Consider the following 16,186-nt stretch of genomic DNA (forward strand, 5'->3'; position numbering starts at 1 on the left):
CTGTCCTCTTTTAAAATCATTTTTGATTAAGAAATTACTTAGTCTATCATACCAAGCTCTGGGAGCTTGTTTCAAGCCATATAGTGATTTCTTCAGTTTAAACACATGGTCAGGATATTTAATATCCTCAAATCCAGGAGGTTGCTTGACATACACTTCTTCTTCTATGACACCATTTAGAAATGCACTCTTGACATCCATTTGATATAATATTATGCCATGATTAACTGCATAGGAAAGAAGTAACCTGATTGCTTCCAATCTTGCAACTGGAGCAAACATTTCAGTGTAATCAATGCCTTCTTGTTGACTGTACCCTTGTGCAACAAGCCTGACTTTGTTTCTTGTTACTTCACCTTGCTCATTCAGCTTGTTTCTGAATACCCATTTTGTTCCAATAATGTTCTTGTGCTGAGGTTTGGGTACCAGATCCCACACATCATTTCTTTGAAATTGATTCAACTCTTCTTGCATAGCTAGGATCCATCCATCATCTGAAAGTGCTTCATCAACTGTTGTAGGTTCAATCATTGAGATTAGTCCAATCATTGACTCTTCTTGTCTGAAATGTGATCTTGTTCTTCTTGGACTATCTTTGTTTCCGATGATTAGCTCCTCAGGATGTGAAGACTTGTGTTTGAATGTGTTTCTGGGAGGATCTGCTTGATGTGAGCCATCTTGTGCTTCATCAGAAGCAGTTTCATCTTGCGCTTCTGATGTGGGTTCAGCTTATGGACTATCTTCAGACTCAGCTATCTGATCAGGTTCTGGAATAGCTTCAGGAACCTGTATCTCTGCAAAACTTTCACCTTGCTTTGAAGTTTTATCTTCAAGCTCCTTGTCATCAAATTTAACGTGCATAGATTCTTCAACACAGAGTGTTTCTGAATTATACACTCTGTATGCCTTTGACCTTTCAGAGTAACCTAAAAAGATTCCTCTTTGGGCCTTGGCATCAAATTTCTTTAGGTAGAGCTTGTTGTTCAGAATGTAACAAGTACATCCAAATTGATGAAAGTAAGAGATATTGGGTTTTCTTCCTTTAAAGAGTTCATATGCTGTTTTCTCCAAAATAGGTCTAATATAGATCCTGTTTTGAACATAGCATGCTGTATTCACTGCTTCTGCCCAAAAATGTTTTGGTAAACTGTTTTCATGAATCATGGTTCTGGCCATTTCTTGTAAAGTTCTATTCTTTCTCTCTACAACCCCATTTTGTTGTGGTGTTCTAGGAGAAGAGAATTCATGGAAAATTCCATGTTTTTCACAAAAAGCTTCAAATGGCTCATTTTCAAATTCTCCACCATGATCACTTCTGACTTTCAAAATTTTTGATTCTTTTTCAGATTGAATTTGAGTGCAGAAGCTACTGAATACATCACACGCAACATCTTTACTCTTTATGAATTTCACCCAAGTCCATCTGCTGTAATCATCAACAATGACTAATCCATATCTACTTCCATATAAGGATGCAGTACTTACTGGTCCAAATAAATCAATATGGAGTAATTCTAAAGGTCTTGAGGTTGAAACAATGTCTTTGGTTTTAAAAGATGATTTCACAATTTTCCCTCTCTGACATGCACCACAGAGTGCATCTGAATGATAGTCAATGTCTGGTAGCCCTTTTACAAGTTGTAACTTACTAAGCTTAGAGATTAACCTCCAGTTAGCATGTCCCAACCTTCTGTGCCACATCCATTTCTTATCATTCACTGATAGTAGGCAAATCACCTTCTGATCAGCCAGTTCAGAAAAATTGATTTTATAGACATTGTCAACTCTCTTTCCTTTGAACACAATGGATTTGTCTTCCTTGTTGATTACTGCACAGTTGGGTTTTTCAAAAAGTACATCATAACCATTATCACAAAATTGACTAATGCTCAAAAGGTTATGTTCAAGACCATCTACCAACCATACATTATTAATTGAGGTAGAGGAATTACCAATAGTTCCTGTACCTATGATCTTGCCTGACTGGTTGCCTCTAAATTTCACATTTCCTCCCTCTTTCATTGTTAGGCTGAGGAACATGGACTTGTCTCCTGTCATGTGTCTTGAGCAACCGCTGTCTAGGTACCATGATCTTTGCTTTGGCACTGCTCTTAGACATACCTGCATCATTGACATTTTTAGTTTTAGGTACCCATTGTTCTATGGGTCCTGGAAGGTTAGTACTTAAGGCTTTACTCTTCACTTCTTGTACCTTGTGCTGTGAGTTGGGTTGCTTCTGATTAACCATCACCTTAGGTTTTGGTACTTCAGAAGCAGTAACTGTCTTCTTCTGAAACTTAGACTTCAGAACCCCAGATTTTGGTTTCACCAGACTCTGAGGAATAGGTTCTGATCTTTTCAGGATCCTAACCTTTGAAGTCTTGGAATCAGATTTGATCATAGCCTTTGACTTAGAGTTCTTGGGCTTTGAAATAATCTTAGCCTTAGAACTAGAAGCTTCAGGTTCTGATTGAACAACAGTTTCCAACTCAGCCCCTTCTGGTACAAAGAATGTTTTCAGACCTTCCTTGATGCATTCACAACAAGACTTTAGATTGGTTTTCTCAAGTTTCACTTCTGGAAAACCAATTCCTCTGCCATTGTTCTTGTAAATGCTATAAATCATAGAAGCTACTCTGCTTCTGTCAATGCCAGATATAATGAAATCTTCAAGAGCAATTTCATGATTACTTAAAGGTTTTTCATTACACTTTTCTTGTAGCTTCTGACATAAGAACCTGAGCTGATCTTCATATGTTTTACACATGAAGTCAAAGCCCCTAAGTCCTTGTTCAGAAGCTTTCAGATCCAATAGAGTTGATTTTTGCTGTTGTACTGAATCAGCATATTTTTCTTTTAAATCCTTCAACTCATTGGTTCTTACTTCAAAATGTGTAAGAAGTTCTTTAAGTGACTCAACAAGTTCATCTCTGGGAATTTTGGAATATACCTCGTTTTCATCTTCTGAGTCTGAATCTGATCCAGCTTCTGAAGTTGCTGTTGCTACCAACCCAACAGCTACCTTTGCATCTTCATCAGCTTCCTCTTTATCAGATCCAGATTCACTACCCAAGTCATCCCAGGTTGCCATTAAACTCTGCTTAATCTGCTTCTTGAATTTGCTTGGTTTGAATGTAGACCTCTTTGATTTGTCCTTTGACTTTTCTCTTTGAAGATCAGGGCATTCAGCAATGAAGTGTCCAGGCTTCTTACAGTTGAAGCATCCCTTCTGATCTTCTTTCCTTGAGCTTCTGGAGTTACCCCTTTTGGCGAGAAACTTTCTGTTCTTCTTGGCCAGATATTGAAGTCTGTTTGAGAGCATGGCCATTTCAGCAGCATCTGGTTCAGAATCTGAACTTGACTGTTCTTCCTCTTCAGATTCAACCACTTTGAGAGCTTTTGATGACTTGCCTTTGGATGGAAGAGCTATTGATTTACTCTTCTTAGTAGACTCATGTTCATTAAGACTTAACTCATGAACTTTGAGAGAACTAACAAGATCTTCGACACTTAAAGTGTTTAAATCTTTAGCTTCCTCAATGGCAGTCACTTTGGGTCTCCATCTGGCAGGTAAGCTTCTGAGAATCTTGCTTACATGATCAGAAGCAACATAGCTCTTCTTTAGAATCTGTAGCCCAGAAACTAAGGTTTGAAACCTTGAGTACATCTCCTCAATAGTTTCATCATCCTTCATCTTGAATAGCTCATACTGATGTACAAGCAGAAAAGCCTTTGCTTCTTTGACCTTCTTGCTCCCTTCATAATTTGAACAGAGAGAAGCAAACATAGCTTTAGCAGTGGATTTGTCACTCATCTTCATGTACTCTGCTTTGGGTATGGCAGTGACAAGAGCTCCTCTGATAATATGATGCTTCTTGTAGAGTTTTCTCAGTTCTGGAGTATGTTTCTTTCTATCCACAGCAGCTCCTTCTTCATCAAGGACTAAATCACCAACACCATCTTCCAGAATATCCCATAATTCTTCATCCAGGCTCATGATGTAACTGTAAAAATTGGTCTTCCACCAAGAGAACTCTTCAGCATCTCCATTGAACTTTGGAACTTTTCCAACACTGGTTTTCTTACTATCACTATAATCATGTGAGACATTTTTATAGCTAGTATCACTAGAACCAGAACCATTAGGAGGAGGAGTAGTCATGTTTTTCTCAGATCTTTGACTGTTGCACGGTTAAGTGTTACACAACAGACCAAGGCTCTAGATACCAATTGAAGGTGAGAAAAACACAAGAAGGGGGGGTTGAATTGTGTTTTGAAAAATTCTTCGTTTCTCCTAAAAACTGAACACACTGATCAGAAGCTAGGTGAGACAGCTTCTGAAGTGATAATCAGAATCTAAATGCAGCGGAATAAAACAGAGAGAGAAGAAGAACGACACAAAGCAATTATACTGGTTCCTTCCACAATCCGGAAGTAGTCCAGTCCCCCTTGCACTTCCAAGGAGATTTCACTATGAGTAATATCTGATTACAAATGCTCAAGCACACAAGCAAGAGACTTCCAATGCTCAAGCACACAAGCAAGAGACTTCCTTTGCTCAAGAACACAATCAAGAGACTTCCTGCTCAAGCACAATTGCAAGAGACTTCCTAACTAAACAAAATTACACAGAAAATTGTTTAAGTTTGAACACTTGATATACAATCAGAGGTGCTCACAATACAAATCAGATACAGACTCAATGGACTTAAGAATTTCTAAGATATGACTTTGAGACACAGAAATTCTAAGTGAATGCAGAACAATTTCAGCAGAGGTTTGGTACTTGTGAAAATCTTGTGAGTCTTTCGTTCAGCGTTCTTGCATTACCAATTCTCTAGGTCTTCACTCCTTTATATAGAGGTGTGAAAGAGACGTTGTGAAATTGCCAGCACACCAAAGAGTCGTTAGTTGAAGCTTGATCTTTCACCACTGATCTTTTGCCTGATTTGGTTGTTGTCCTATGAAGAACCAATTTGAAATCCATTCCTTATCCAAAGGAACATATATGCAGGCGAGACCGTATTCTGGAGCTGTTTTCTTGTCTTGAAGCGTGGACACAAAACAGAGTAGTGGAGAACGTGGTTGTACAATTCGTACAAAGTACAATGTCAACGCTTTCGTCCAAATTGCAAGCACAAGCCTTCAAACACCTTTGAAATGACCGTTGCAAAACTCCACTAATCCTTTGTTTGTGTTTTCGAATCCAATAGACCGCTTTTGCATTGATAATTCTTCAATTCTTGAATCTTTTGCAAATCCAGTTGAGATTCAGCTTCTGGTGAAATAGCTTCTGATGAGGCAGCTTCTGATGATGCGGCTTCTGATGATGTGACTTCTGCAGCTTCTGATGACGCAGCTTCTGATGATGTGGCTTCTGGACCTCTTGTCTTCAGAAGCACTATTCTTCAGGAGCAGCTTACTTCAGGAGCGCTATTTCTTCAGGAGCAGCTTGACTTCAGGAGCGCTTTGCCTTCAGAATCATCTAAGCTTCATTTTCTTTTGCTCTTTATTTGCTCATTCAGAACCAATGATGATGTAACTTTATAATTATGGTCATGTACACTTGAACAAATATTAGCTAGTCCAATTTACAATTTTTAATACCCTGTTATCATCAAAACTCTTTAAGGTTCATTGTTAAACACATTTTGTTCCAACAGATATATGTCAAACTCAATTGGTCCAGTTAGGGTCTTATATTCTCTCTTTGATCTAATTCAAGTATTGAACTTTTATTTTTTTTAGCAAAGTTGAAGTAGTTAAAATAACGGTGTTGAAGCCTCTAAGTAAATTCAGATGTTAGTTGCATAGATGTTTAATGTGTTGGATCATTCAACAAACGTATGATGGTCCACTTCTCTATACTTAATGTGTGTGTTCTTATTATTATATTATTTGAAGAAAAATTGAATGCTAATGATTTCGTCATTCTTAATATGAAAAAGCCTACCACTCCTTTTGATCACTTGGACACTACTATCCAATTCATTTGAGCCCTACAATCTTGAGTTAAGTTTTGTTATTTTTCTAATGTTAAAACAAAGGAGAATGTTAACCAATGAGGCAATGCCCTAGGGGCATTTATTATTATTATTATTATTATTATTATTATTATTATTATTATTATTATTATTATTACTATTATTATTATTATTACTATTATTATTATTATTATTATTATTATTATTTAAATATGCTTTTTTTAACTATGTTTATAATATAAAGTATTGCAAATGACTAATGTCTTTATGATAATCTGATTGACCATCTTTAGTGAAGTCTTTCCTCTCAATCATATTTTATCAAATATATATTTTTCATATCTAGTTTTTTGAATGACTTTGCACAATTAAAAAACATAGAAAAAAATCATAATATAAATAATTGAGTAGAAATAATTTATAGTTGAAAACTATGACATAAATAATTCTTTTTTTAATAAAACCTTATTATATGAAGAATAAAAAAAATTAAACGAGGAGAGTCTTCATCAAGAACAATAAAGTTTAGGTCATTACTTTTTGCATCCTATGATCTTCTCGCACGTCCTATTTGAATTTTAAAATCTAAAATATTTTAACGTATTTTTAGATATTTAATGTGATTTTTATGCGGTTCGAATTCTAAAACCCAAACTACATAGAGTGTGTGAGAAGCCCATAGCTAGGGTGAGAAAAGAAACAATCTAGAGTTTAAGGAGATAGTCCCATTAACAAATCTGATGAGGGACTAAATGGGCTTGTTTTGTTAGCATATGGACCACTTTGTTTAACTTCCTACAAGAAAAGTTTACTTCATACCTTCATTTATACTCCTACACCTCAAACACAATACCTGATATTTATTGATATTGGTGTTTTTTTTTTTTTTTTTACAACTGTTGGTGTTAACTTGCGGTTCTTAGAAAAAAGAGGTCCCAGTAATCTAAATTTAGTCAAGAGGTAAGTAAAGTCTGATTAACTCATGTTCTTCTGAATAATTCGTCCTTTGAGTAGCTTATAACCATTTGAAGTCAATTGTTTTGTTTTTTACAAGGATTTGATCCTTGCTTCCAACAAATCCGTCCTTAACAAATTAACAATTAATAATTGTCTAATAAAAAAATATGAAATCACAATTCATATTACTTTTAGTCTATCAAAATAGAGAAATGATATTTGTAAGACTATGTTATTGCAACTTTTGGAACAATTCTCTCTTTTATACTTTTATTGTGAATTTGTCATATTTCTCTCTTTCAATTATTTTGGTTTTTACGTTAATACATATATTTCTTTGGCTAACATGCATCATCAAAATAATATATCGATCTCCCTTATTTTATTTTATTTTATTTTTCTTTTCGTTTTACTTCATCCATATTTCCCGTTCTTTATCTTTAATCTTTGCATTGTTTTCCATCACATACAAGCTGAATAATATTAATTTTAATAAATCCAAAAAAGTTCAAAACTTCCACTTTTATTTTAAGTAAAATACGGTACCCTACATCTATTTAATGCTCTGTTTGTATATTTCTTCAATTTGAAGTTAAAGATAACCTCAAGATTACAATGAAAGGTGATGAATTGAACCAACTTAACCAAACAAGAATGTACAATGAGGTAGACGTGGCGGATTATCATTGGTGGTGTTCACAAATGGCTTGATGACGACCACTACTACTATGGGACTGTTGGTCCATTTTATCTGATACTCCTTCTTAGGGAAATTTTTGGTTTTCAATGGATCTACCGTTTTGTTTATATGTCAGCCTAGTTTGTTTTGTTGGCTTTTTAATGTACTAGTATTTACTATTGAAAAATTGTATTACAACTAGTTGCTTATTTTATGAATCAATATGGTTTAATGGTTTGTGACTCAATATCATGATTTGTTATGTTCCTTCAAAAAAAAAAAAAATCATGATTTGTTATGTTTTGTGGTATGTTTATCAGTTTCTAATCAATAACAAATATTTATGCTTTTCTGTTTCTCTGCAAGGGAGAGAGTTTGATAATTGAATATCATATCATATCTTTATTTACATTCAATCAATATAATCTATCTGTTATTGAAAAGAATGTCATAATCGATCTTCGGTAAAAAAATTATCTTGCTTTATCTATATTTTAGATTAATTAAGGGTCATGTTAACCAGTGCCCCCGGGGCAATGGTTAAGGAAGCCAAAAGAAGAAATTGTTAGTCAAAAAAGATACTTTTTAAGTTTTTAATGCATTGATTACACAATTTTCAATGCAAAAATTACTATATTAGCTTCCTTAACCAGTGCCCCGGGGGCACTGGTTAACATTTTCCCATTAATAATTAAAGGTTCTCTTTTGGCGATGGCTTAAATCTAAGAAGAAAATCTTAACAAAAAAAGTCTAAGAAGAAAAATGGTGGCATTGATTTGAATTTTGGTGGCTATTATGGACACACTTTGTGTTGGAATAGTCTTTGATTTTTATATAATTATTTAGATTTTAAAATAAGAACTAGATAGGAATAATTTATATTTGATAAAATATGATTGAGAGAAGACTCCACTAAAGATGGTCGGTCAATCAGGTTATCCTAAAGATGTCAGTCATATGCAATACTTTATATTATAAACATAGTTAAAAAAAATATAAATAATAATAATTTATATTTGAAAAGTATAATAACATTTTTTATAATAATTTATATTTGTTTATAATAATTTATATTTGAAAAGTATAATAACATTCCTTTTTTTTGTTTTTTTTTTTTGTGGTGGTCGGGGTTCGAACCCCGGACCTTGCATATTTTATGCATTGTCCATACGAACTGAGTTAAGACATTTGTTTGTTTGTTTGTTTGTTTTTTCTTTCTTTTGAATTAGATTGTATTTTCGGTAATACTAAGAATGAGAGATAAAAAAAATCAAAGGAGGAGAGACTTAAGGAAAAAACGAGTCTAAGGATAGTCCTCTAATCAAATGAAGATGTCCATTAAATGAAATGATCTCGACCTAATTGAATGAACCTGTTTTGCAAACATACGAATCACTTTGTTCAACTTCCTATTTTTTTAACACTAGAAAAATAACAAAACTGAACTCAAGATTCCCAGGTTCGAATGGATTGGATAATAATAGTGTCCAAGTAACCAAAGGGAGTGGCAGACTTATTCACTTTGAGAATGACATAATCATTTTCTCATTAACATTTGATTTTTATTCAAATGATCTAATTTTGACAAGAACACACGCATTAAGTATAAGAAGTGGACAATTGTGCATTTGTTGAATGATCCAACATAAAATTTTACTTATAGGCTTCAACACCAATATTTTAAGGGTCCTGCTAACCGGTGCCCCCGGGCACTGGTTAAGCATACCATAAAAGAGAATTATTACCATAAAAGGAAACTGTTTTTGACTTTATTATGAATTAATTACACAATTTCAATGCATTAACTACTATATAATTTCCTTTTTCATATCCTTAACCAGTGCCCCGGGAGCACCGGTTAGCATTTCCCATATTTTAACTACTTTAATATATTTAATGATGAGAAGGTTGATCCAACCTAGTATTTAGATGCTTAGAACAGGTTTTGTAGTTTGAGTGCTGATACGTGAACCACCTTAGGTGGACGTACCACTCCTACACCCTTCCACTTGTCACAATTAATTATAAAATAATAAGTCTATGCCTTGTCAACAAAAAAAAATTGAAAAAAAAATGAATTATTTTGTTTGCTCTCTCTCTCATCTCATCTCATCATGTTTGTCACCAGAAAAATTGCTCTAATCCACCGTCATGAATCCACCGTAGTAAGCTCATGAATCCACCATCACCGCCGCCGTAGTAAGCTGTTCTTGGCCTTCTCATGTCTCTGTCGGTCTGAATCCGCCGTCATCGCCGCTGTAGTAAGCTGTTCTCGGCCTCCTTCTTCATCAATTTCAAATAACAGTGACCCACTCGTGTGGTGCCTGGAAGATGGATTTACAGATTCAAGGTTAGTTTTCTCTTCTAAAGTCCCTGTCTAATAACAGTGACCTCCTTGATGTTTGTTTTCAGAAATTGGTAAACACTTGAGTGAAGCTTAGAAATTGGAATATAAGTTTAGTTTTGTAATCAATTCTGATATGTGCACATAAAAATTGAAGAACCCTAAACACTAATTTTAAAATTAGTTATCCAAAATTAAAAATTAGTTTTGAATCCTAAATCCAAAATTGGGGAGCACATAAATTTCATTTCTCGTTGTTGATATCAAAACTACGGTTGTGATAACTTGTCGTTGCCTCATCTATACTTTCTTATCAGTGTTTGAGTTTGATCGATAAAGTCTTTAGAGACTGGATTAGTCTCTTAATAACGTTTTTATGGAGATTGAGTTAGTTTCTTAGTTAATGATAGAGGTGTAATGCATATTAGATTTCACAATAAGATGATTCAATAAAATGATTCAATAAAAATTTATGTTGTGAGGTTGATAAACTTATAGGTGACCATCTTTGAATGCAGAACAACAATTTGGTTATGCCTTTGAAAATTTGTGGTTATATGCTTCAATTTTTTGGTTATATGTATTTTTCCTATGAGCTCTTAATTTTCTCACTATGATGTTGGGTCTGGTTTTGCTGTATACAAGGTGTCAATTGGATGCAAGTTAACACCATGGCAGCGGATGATTTTTCTTGTAATGAACATCTGCAAGCATCAACCTTGATCACTCGAAATAAAGATAAGCCAAGCAACCGTGTGGAGAGTGGGCTTATGCGGACACCATGGGTGAAGGGTGATATGAAGACGAGGAATAAAGATAGCGAAGTGCCATGATGAAATGGTTAAGTAAATTATTTTTAAATGTTTTGAATTTCCTAGGACCCTGTCAAGGTGATAGTATTGGTGAAACATAATATGTTTTTAGCCAATGTTATATCCTTTTAATTGGTGTAACTACTACAGAAAAACTTAATTTTGTGCCACACAAACAGGGAATCGTAAAACTTATGGCCCTCCATGTTTCCTGGAGTCTAAATTGTGTCTTTATTGACAGGTGAAATCTTTGCATGTATATATTTTGCCTAAAACGATATTATTTACTCCTGGGAAAGATAACTAGCCAAATATATGGTCTGTATGACCACATTTTTACACATGCGTGACCACTATTTTTTCATAAATTAGAACTTGTCCGTCCTTAGGCGTGATAAACTTGCCGATTGTAAAACAGGTTATTTATGGTTGGAAATGCTTTTAGTGCAGTGATCAAATGAGATCATGCGTTCGATTCGCCTAAAACAAGATTATTTACATCTGGGAAATATAAACTAGCCAAATATATGGTCTGTATGACCACATTTTTACAAAAATTAGAACTTGTCCGTCTTTAGGCGTGATAAACTCGTAAATTGTAAAATAAGTTATTTATTGTTGGAATTGCTTTTAGTGTAGTGATCAAATTAGATTATGTGTTTGATTCGCATAAAACAAGATTATTTATACATGGGAAATATAAACTAGCCAAATATATGTTTTGTGTGACCACATATTTTAAGGTGCGTGACCACTATTTTTTCAGAAATTAGAACTTGTCCGTCTTTAGGCGTGATAAACTTGCAGATTGTAAAAGAAGTTATTTATCGTTTGAAAGGCTTTTAATGCAGTGATCAAATGAGATCATGTGTTCTATTCGCCTAAAACAAAATTATTTACATCTGCGAAATATAAACTAGCCAAATATATGGTCTGTATGACCACATTTTTACAAATACGTGACCACTATTTTTTTCATAAATTAGAACTTGTCCGTCCTTAGGCGTGATAAACTTGCCGATTGTAAAACAGGTTATTTATGGTTGGGAATGCTTTTAGTGCAGTGATCAAATGAGATTATGCGTTCGATTCGCCTAAAACGATATTATTACACATCGGAAAGAAAAGCTAGTCAAATATATGGTCTGTATGACCACATTTTTACATATGCGTGACCACTATTTTTTCGTAAATTAGAATGTCTCACTGACAATTGGCTTGAATTGCTTTTTTTTTTTTTTTTTTGCAAATGTAAGTTACACATAACCAAATAAACGAACAATATAACCATAATTTATCAAAGGCGTAACCATTTTTTCGTAAATTAGAATGTCTCACGACTAGTTTTAAACACATGAAAGAAAAAAAAGCATGGTTACGCCTTTGTAAAATTGTGGTTACACACTTCAAATATTTGGTTATACATAATTTTCCTGTGAAAACAATATTATTTTAAGGCGAGTTATCACTGAAATATCAAAAGTGATAAAATGTAGTGAAAACAATATCAATTTAAGGCATTTTAAGGCGATATATGTATTCGAGTTTAAACTATTTACTCATTGTTTGATGATAATAAAGTGAGGTGAATGATCTTCATTGTTTGACAGACTTTAGGAAAACTATCCAAAAATGATCTGCGTTTAACCATTTTTTAACAAAGGTGTAACCACATTTTATTTTCATGACCAAATTGTCTTTATCACTATTTCACATGATATTAAGAGTTCAAGAAACATAGAATCTATATCTTTTGATATTTCAGTGATAAATTTCCCATTGATTTACAATAAATAAGGAATGTTTACAATACCTTAATATTACACATCCAAGTCAAAACATTACAAAGAAATCTGTCAATTATCAAAGAATCATTCATTCTTTCTTGAGCCACTATATCATGTTATGGTCCTTCCCATACACTTTTCATCTTTTCTTCTAGTACAACCAATCCCTCCTCTTTGTTAAACTGGTAATACAAGACCTTGACTTTCATGATTCCAAGATCTTTCTTAACTTTCACCTTGGGTATATCAAGTCATGACAATTGACAACAACCTAAATTGAAGCTTCTTTTCAGTTTGTACTTCCAGATCAAGGGGTAATATTATACACACCAGAGCAGCAGACAGTGAAAAAACTGACAGGAAAAAAGCACCTAACATTTGCAACAGACCTGAGGCTTGCCCTCTCAACTGTCATCCCCTTTGTAAACACTCCTTTGGATTCCATATACAACGAAGTAGAGTTATTCCATTGGTTAATTCATAACTCAAATGATATAGTGGTGTCCTTGATCTCATGGAACTTGTAAATGAATGATAACAAAAAAAGAATATAAGAAAGACAATAACTTGAGAATATGAACACTCACAGCTTTTGAATTTTTCTTCCCTTCAATTCAATGCAATATATTTATGAAGTCTCAACTAAGTGCATCATATGACTACCAACAAATTCAAAAGGGAAACCAAAAACACATTTAGATCAGATTATGCCACTATATAAGACTAATGAAATCAAGTGTCCTAAGATGCAATGCAAGTGTACTAAGTCAATCCCAACATGTCACTAAATGAGTAATTTGAAAACCAATTTCATGGAGTCTGCTGAAGCAATCCATAGCAGACCGCCAACTTCAATCACTTAATAAGGACTCTCACCTTATGTTTTCAATTCCACAATAGCTAGGAATTCTTCAAGGCAATTAACATGAGACCATATATAAAATTCAGAATGCAACACAGAAAGCTTATAAATGGTTAAAATATTCAAATGCTTAAGTAGTTGAAAGATAAATCACTTAAGATTTGAATTTTCCTTACCTTGAAACCAACTTTAACCAGCAATGATTTATTAGTTAAAGGAAATTGATAACTTCAGCAGCTAAGTTCACTCCTGTAACTCTTGCATCATTCATTTTGTTAGACATATTGGATTCTTGAATGGGGTTCTCAAAGGGATAAGTGTCCTCGTAGTAAATGTCACAAATAAAATTAGAAAAATCATTCTGATAAACAACATAAGGACCCTATAAAACACAAAACAGCCCCCGCAGGCCAACAACCAGCAAAAAGGGAGTACTGCAGACTCGAACCACAGAAAATAGAACCGAACCAGTAGCCTGCCAGCAAGTCTTAAGCAGAAAGGGGACCCTCCGGCTATGCACCAAAAACAAACAGCAACAACACCACAACGTCAGTACACCCGAATCAGCACCAACACAATCCTTAATATTTCAATGTGATAAAGAGAACTTCATTGTTTCCAAGGGACGGAGCACCAGTCTTTATCACCATTCCTTCACACAGTCTTTATATTGTTCTATCATGGTAGCATAAAAATAAAAGATTTCTATCAAACAAACAATGGAATGTGTGGTTTTTTTGAATTTTTTTTTTGGTAACTCAGCATAATTGAAAAAGCAAACGAACTTAAAGGAAATATGATGATAGGTTTATAAGATGTATTTGAATGATAGCAGTATAATGAATTAAAAAAAAAATTAAAGTTGCAAAAGAAGAATAACATGAACAGAAATAGAGAAAAATAAATAACCGCAGAAGCTCATAAAACCATAATCGCAAATATGCTGAAGAAAAAGAATTATAAAAGCACTACATTATAACAGGAAAATCATGAAGGCATGTTCAGTATAGAATTTCTGTATGCACAAAATGATATTAGTATATATTAGCAGATTAGGAAAACAACCCATTAGAACAAAAACAATATATAAGGCACATAAAGAATTTGTTTGAAACAGAAAAATAACAACAAAAATTACTACATGTCTTAACTGGTATAGTAGTATCAGTTTATATGGCATACAACATATGTTCAACAGAAAAATTCAACACAGTGAAAGAGTCCATAAGGACAGCCTTGTATAAGGCATAAGAATTCGAAGGCAAATATTATAGAAACAGATGCGCAAAATACCAAAGGAATGATGGTATATATTTTTTTTTTTGAAGAAATATATATATATATATATATATATATATATATATATATATATATATATATAGATAGATAGATAGATAGATAGTTATGACAGAGTCTATTGGTACTCAATACTTTGGAAAGACAAAAACATTGATTATAAGAACAAATTGGGACACAAAAACCATTGAAAAGGAATGATTATAAGAACCCAAAGGAATGATTATAAGAAAAATTGGGACACAAAAACCATCTCAATATTAATGCCAAATCTATTGAAAACCAAAGCTAATCCATTGAAAGCCAAACTAATATTGTTATGCAAAGGTGAACATATTAGTGCCAATTCTAGTCAATTGTACCAAAACCAAAAAAGCTAAAATCAAAATTAAATTTAACAATGCAGTAACAACGACATCACTATTAAAGAAATAGTAAACCTTTCTCATCAAAAACTGCAAACAGAGTAACTCAATTCCTTGGCCCTTGAAGCAATTTCCAAATGCAGAAATTTCCGAAAGTGGCAAGTGCTACTAACAAAAGTTACAATTCTAGTATTACATTGTGAAATGTTGACAGATATGATTTATTACAATTCTAATAAAAGTAAAAAGTGATCAGCATTGCCTATTATCAGATACGGTTTGTTAGTGATAATCATATTAGATGAAATAAATATTATAGATCAAAAACATATCTAAAAAACAGAAGATACAATTACCTCATGGTGTGTTTAATTATCTTGACTCTAATTTCTACTCTACGCTCTCAATCTCCATAAGAATTTGCTGCACGCAATAGAATCGAAAGTGAACCTAGAAGAACAATATATTGTTATACCCTAATTTTGGACCTAAAAATACTAATCAATTTTCCCTTTCTTGCATTTCAAGTCATTTGATATGTCTCTGATCAATTGCATCTTTCTCTGTATTTTATCCCAATGTTATTTGCAAAATTCACATGCAGGGGCATTTTAGTCATTTCCTATGTCAGTTTTTTCTCAATCTTTAAAAATTTGTTTAAGTCCTTTCAAGTAGTTTGAATAAGTCTCTGTTTCATTCTATGTCAAAATCCATTTCAAAAATTGCATTTGAAGTCATTTCGAGTCGGTTTTGCCCCTAGGGGCATTTTAGTCATTCCAAGTGTCAAAACTCTGTTTAAACCCTTAAAATTGTCTCTGAGTCTGTTAATTTTGCTTGAATAAGTCTTTGCTTCAATTCCTTGTTAAAAATCCATTTTTTAAATTCGTATCTGAGTCATTTACAGTTGTTTTAGCCCTAGGGGCATTTTGGTCATTTCACACGAAATTTCGGCAGAGAGGTACTTTAAAGTACCTCATTTAAGCCATTGGTTCGTTTTAGTCCGTTTTGTCGATTTTAATCGTTTCACTTTACGTTTATTTCCAAATTACGTTTTTTACCAATTTTATTATTAATTACTTTTAAAGTCTTTTTTTTTGTCG

General features: G+C 33.4%; 2 long non-coding RNA genes across 2 annotated transcripts in view; one reads left to right on the plus strand and one right to left on the minus strand.

Moving 5' to 3' along the window:
- The first annotated feature begins 9,756 nt into the window (after positions 1-9,756).
- LOC146925086 (uncharacterized) lies at positions 9,757-10,999 on the plus strand. Its single transcript, XR_015010361.1, has 2 exons — positions 9,757-9,970; positions 10,610-10,999. It is a non-coding gene; the product is annotated as an uncharacterized LOC146925086 (long non-coding RNA).
- Positions 11,000-13,073: 2,074 nt separating this feature from the next.
- The window catches only part of LOC146925087 (uncharacterized), a 38,282-nt gene continuing 35,169 nt past the window's right edge, over positions 13,074-16,186 (minus strand). The window contains exons 3-4 of the long non-coding RNA XR_015010362.1: positions 15,443-15,536; positions 13,074-14,100 (exon numbers count right to left, since the gene is read on the minus strand). This is a non-coding gene — a long non-coding RNA (uncharacterized LOC146925087). The remainder of the gene's footprint in view (positions 14,101-15,442; positions 15,537-16,186) is intronic.

This window comes from Medicago sativa, chromosome 5, assembly GCF_051527215.1.
Source record: "Medicago sativa cultivar Bolivia chromosome 5, Bolivia_mono, whole genome shotgun sequence".
NCBI lineage: Eukaryota > Viridiplantae > Streptophyta > Magnoliopsida > Fabales > Fabaceae > Medicago > Medicago sativa.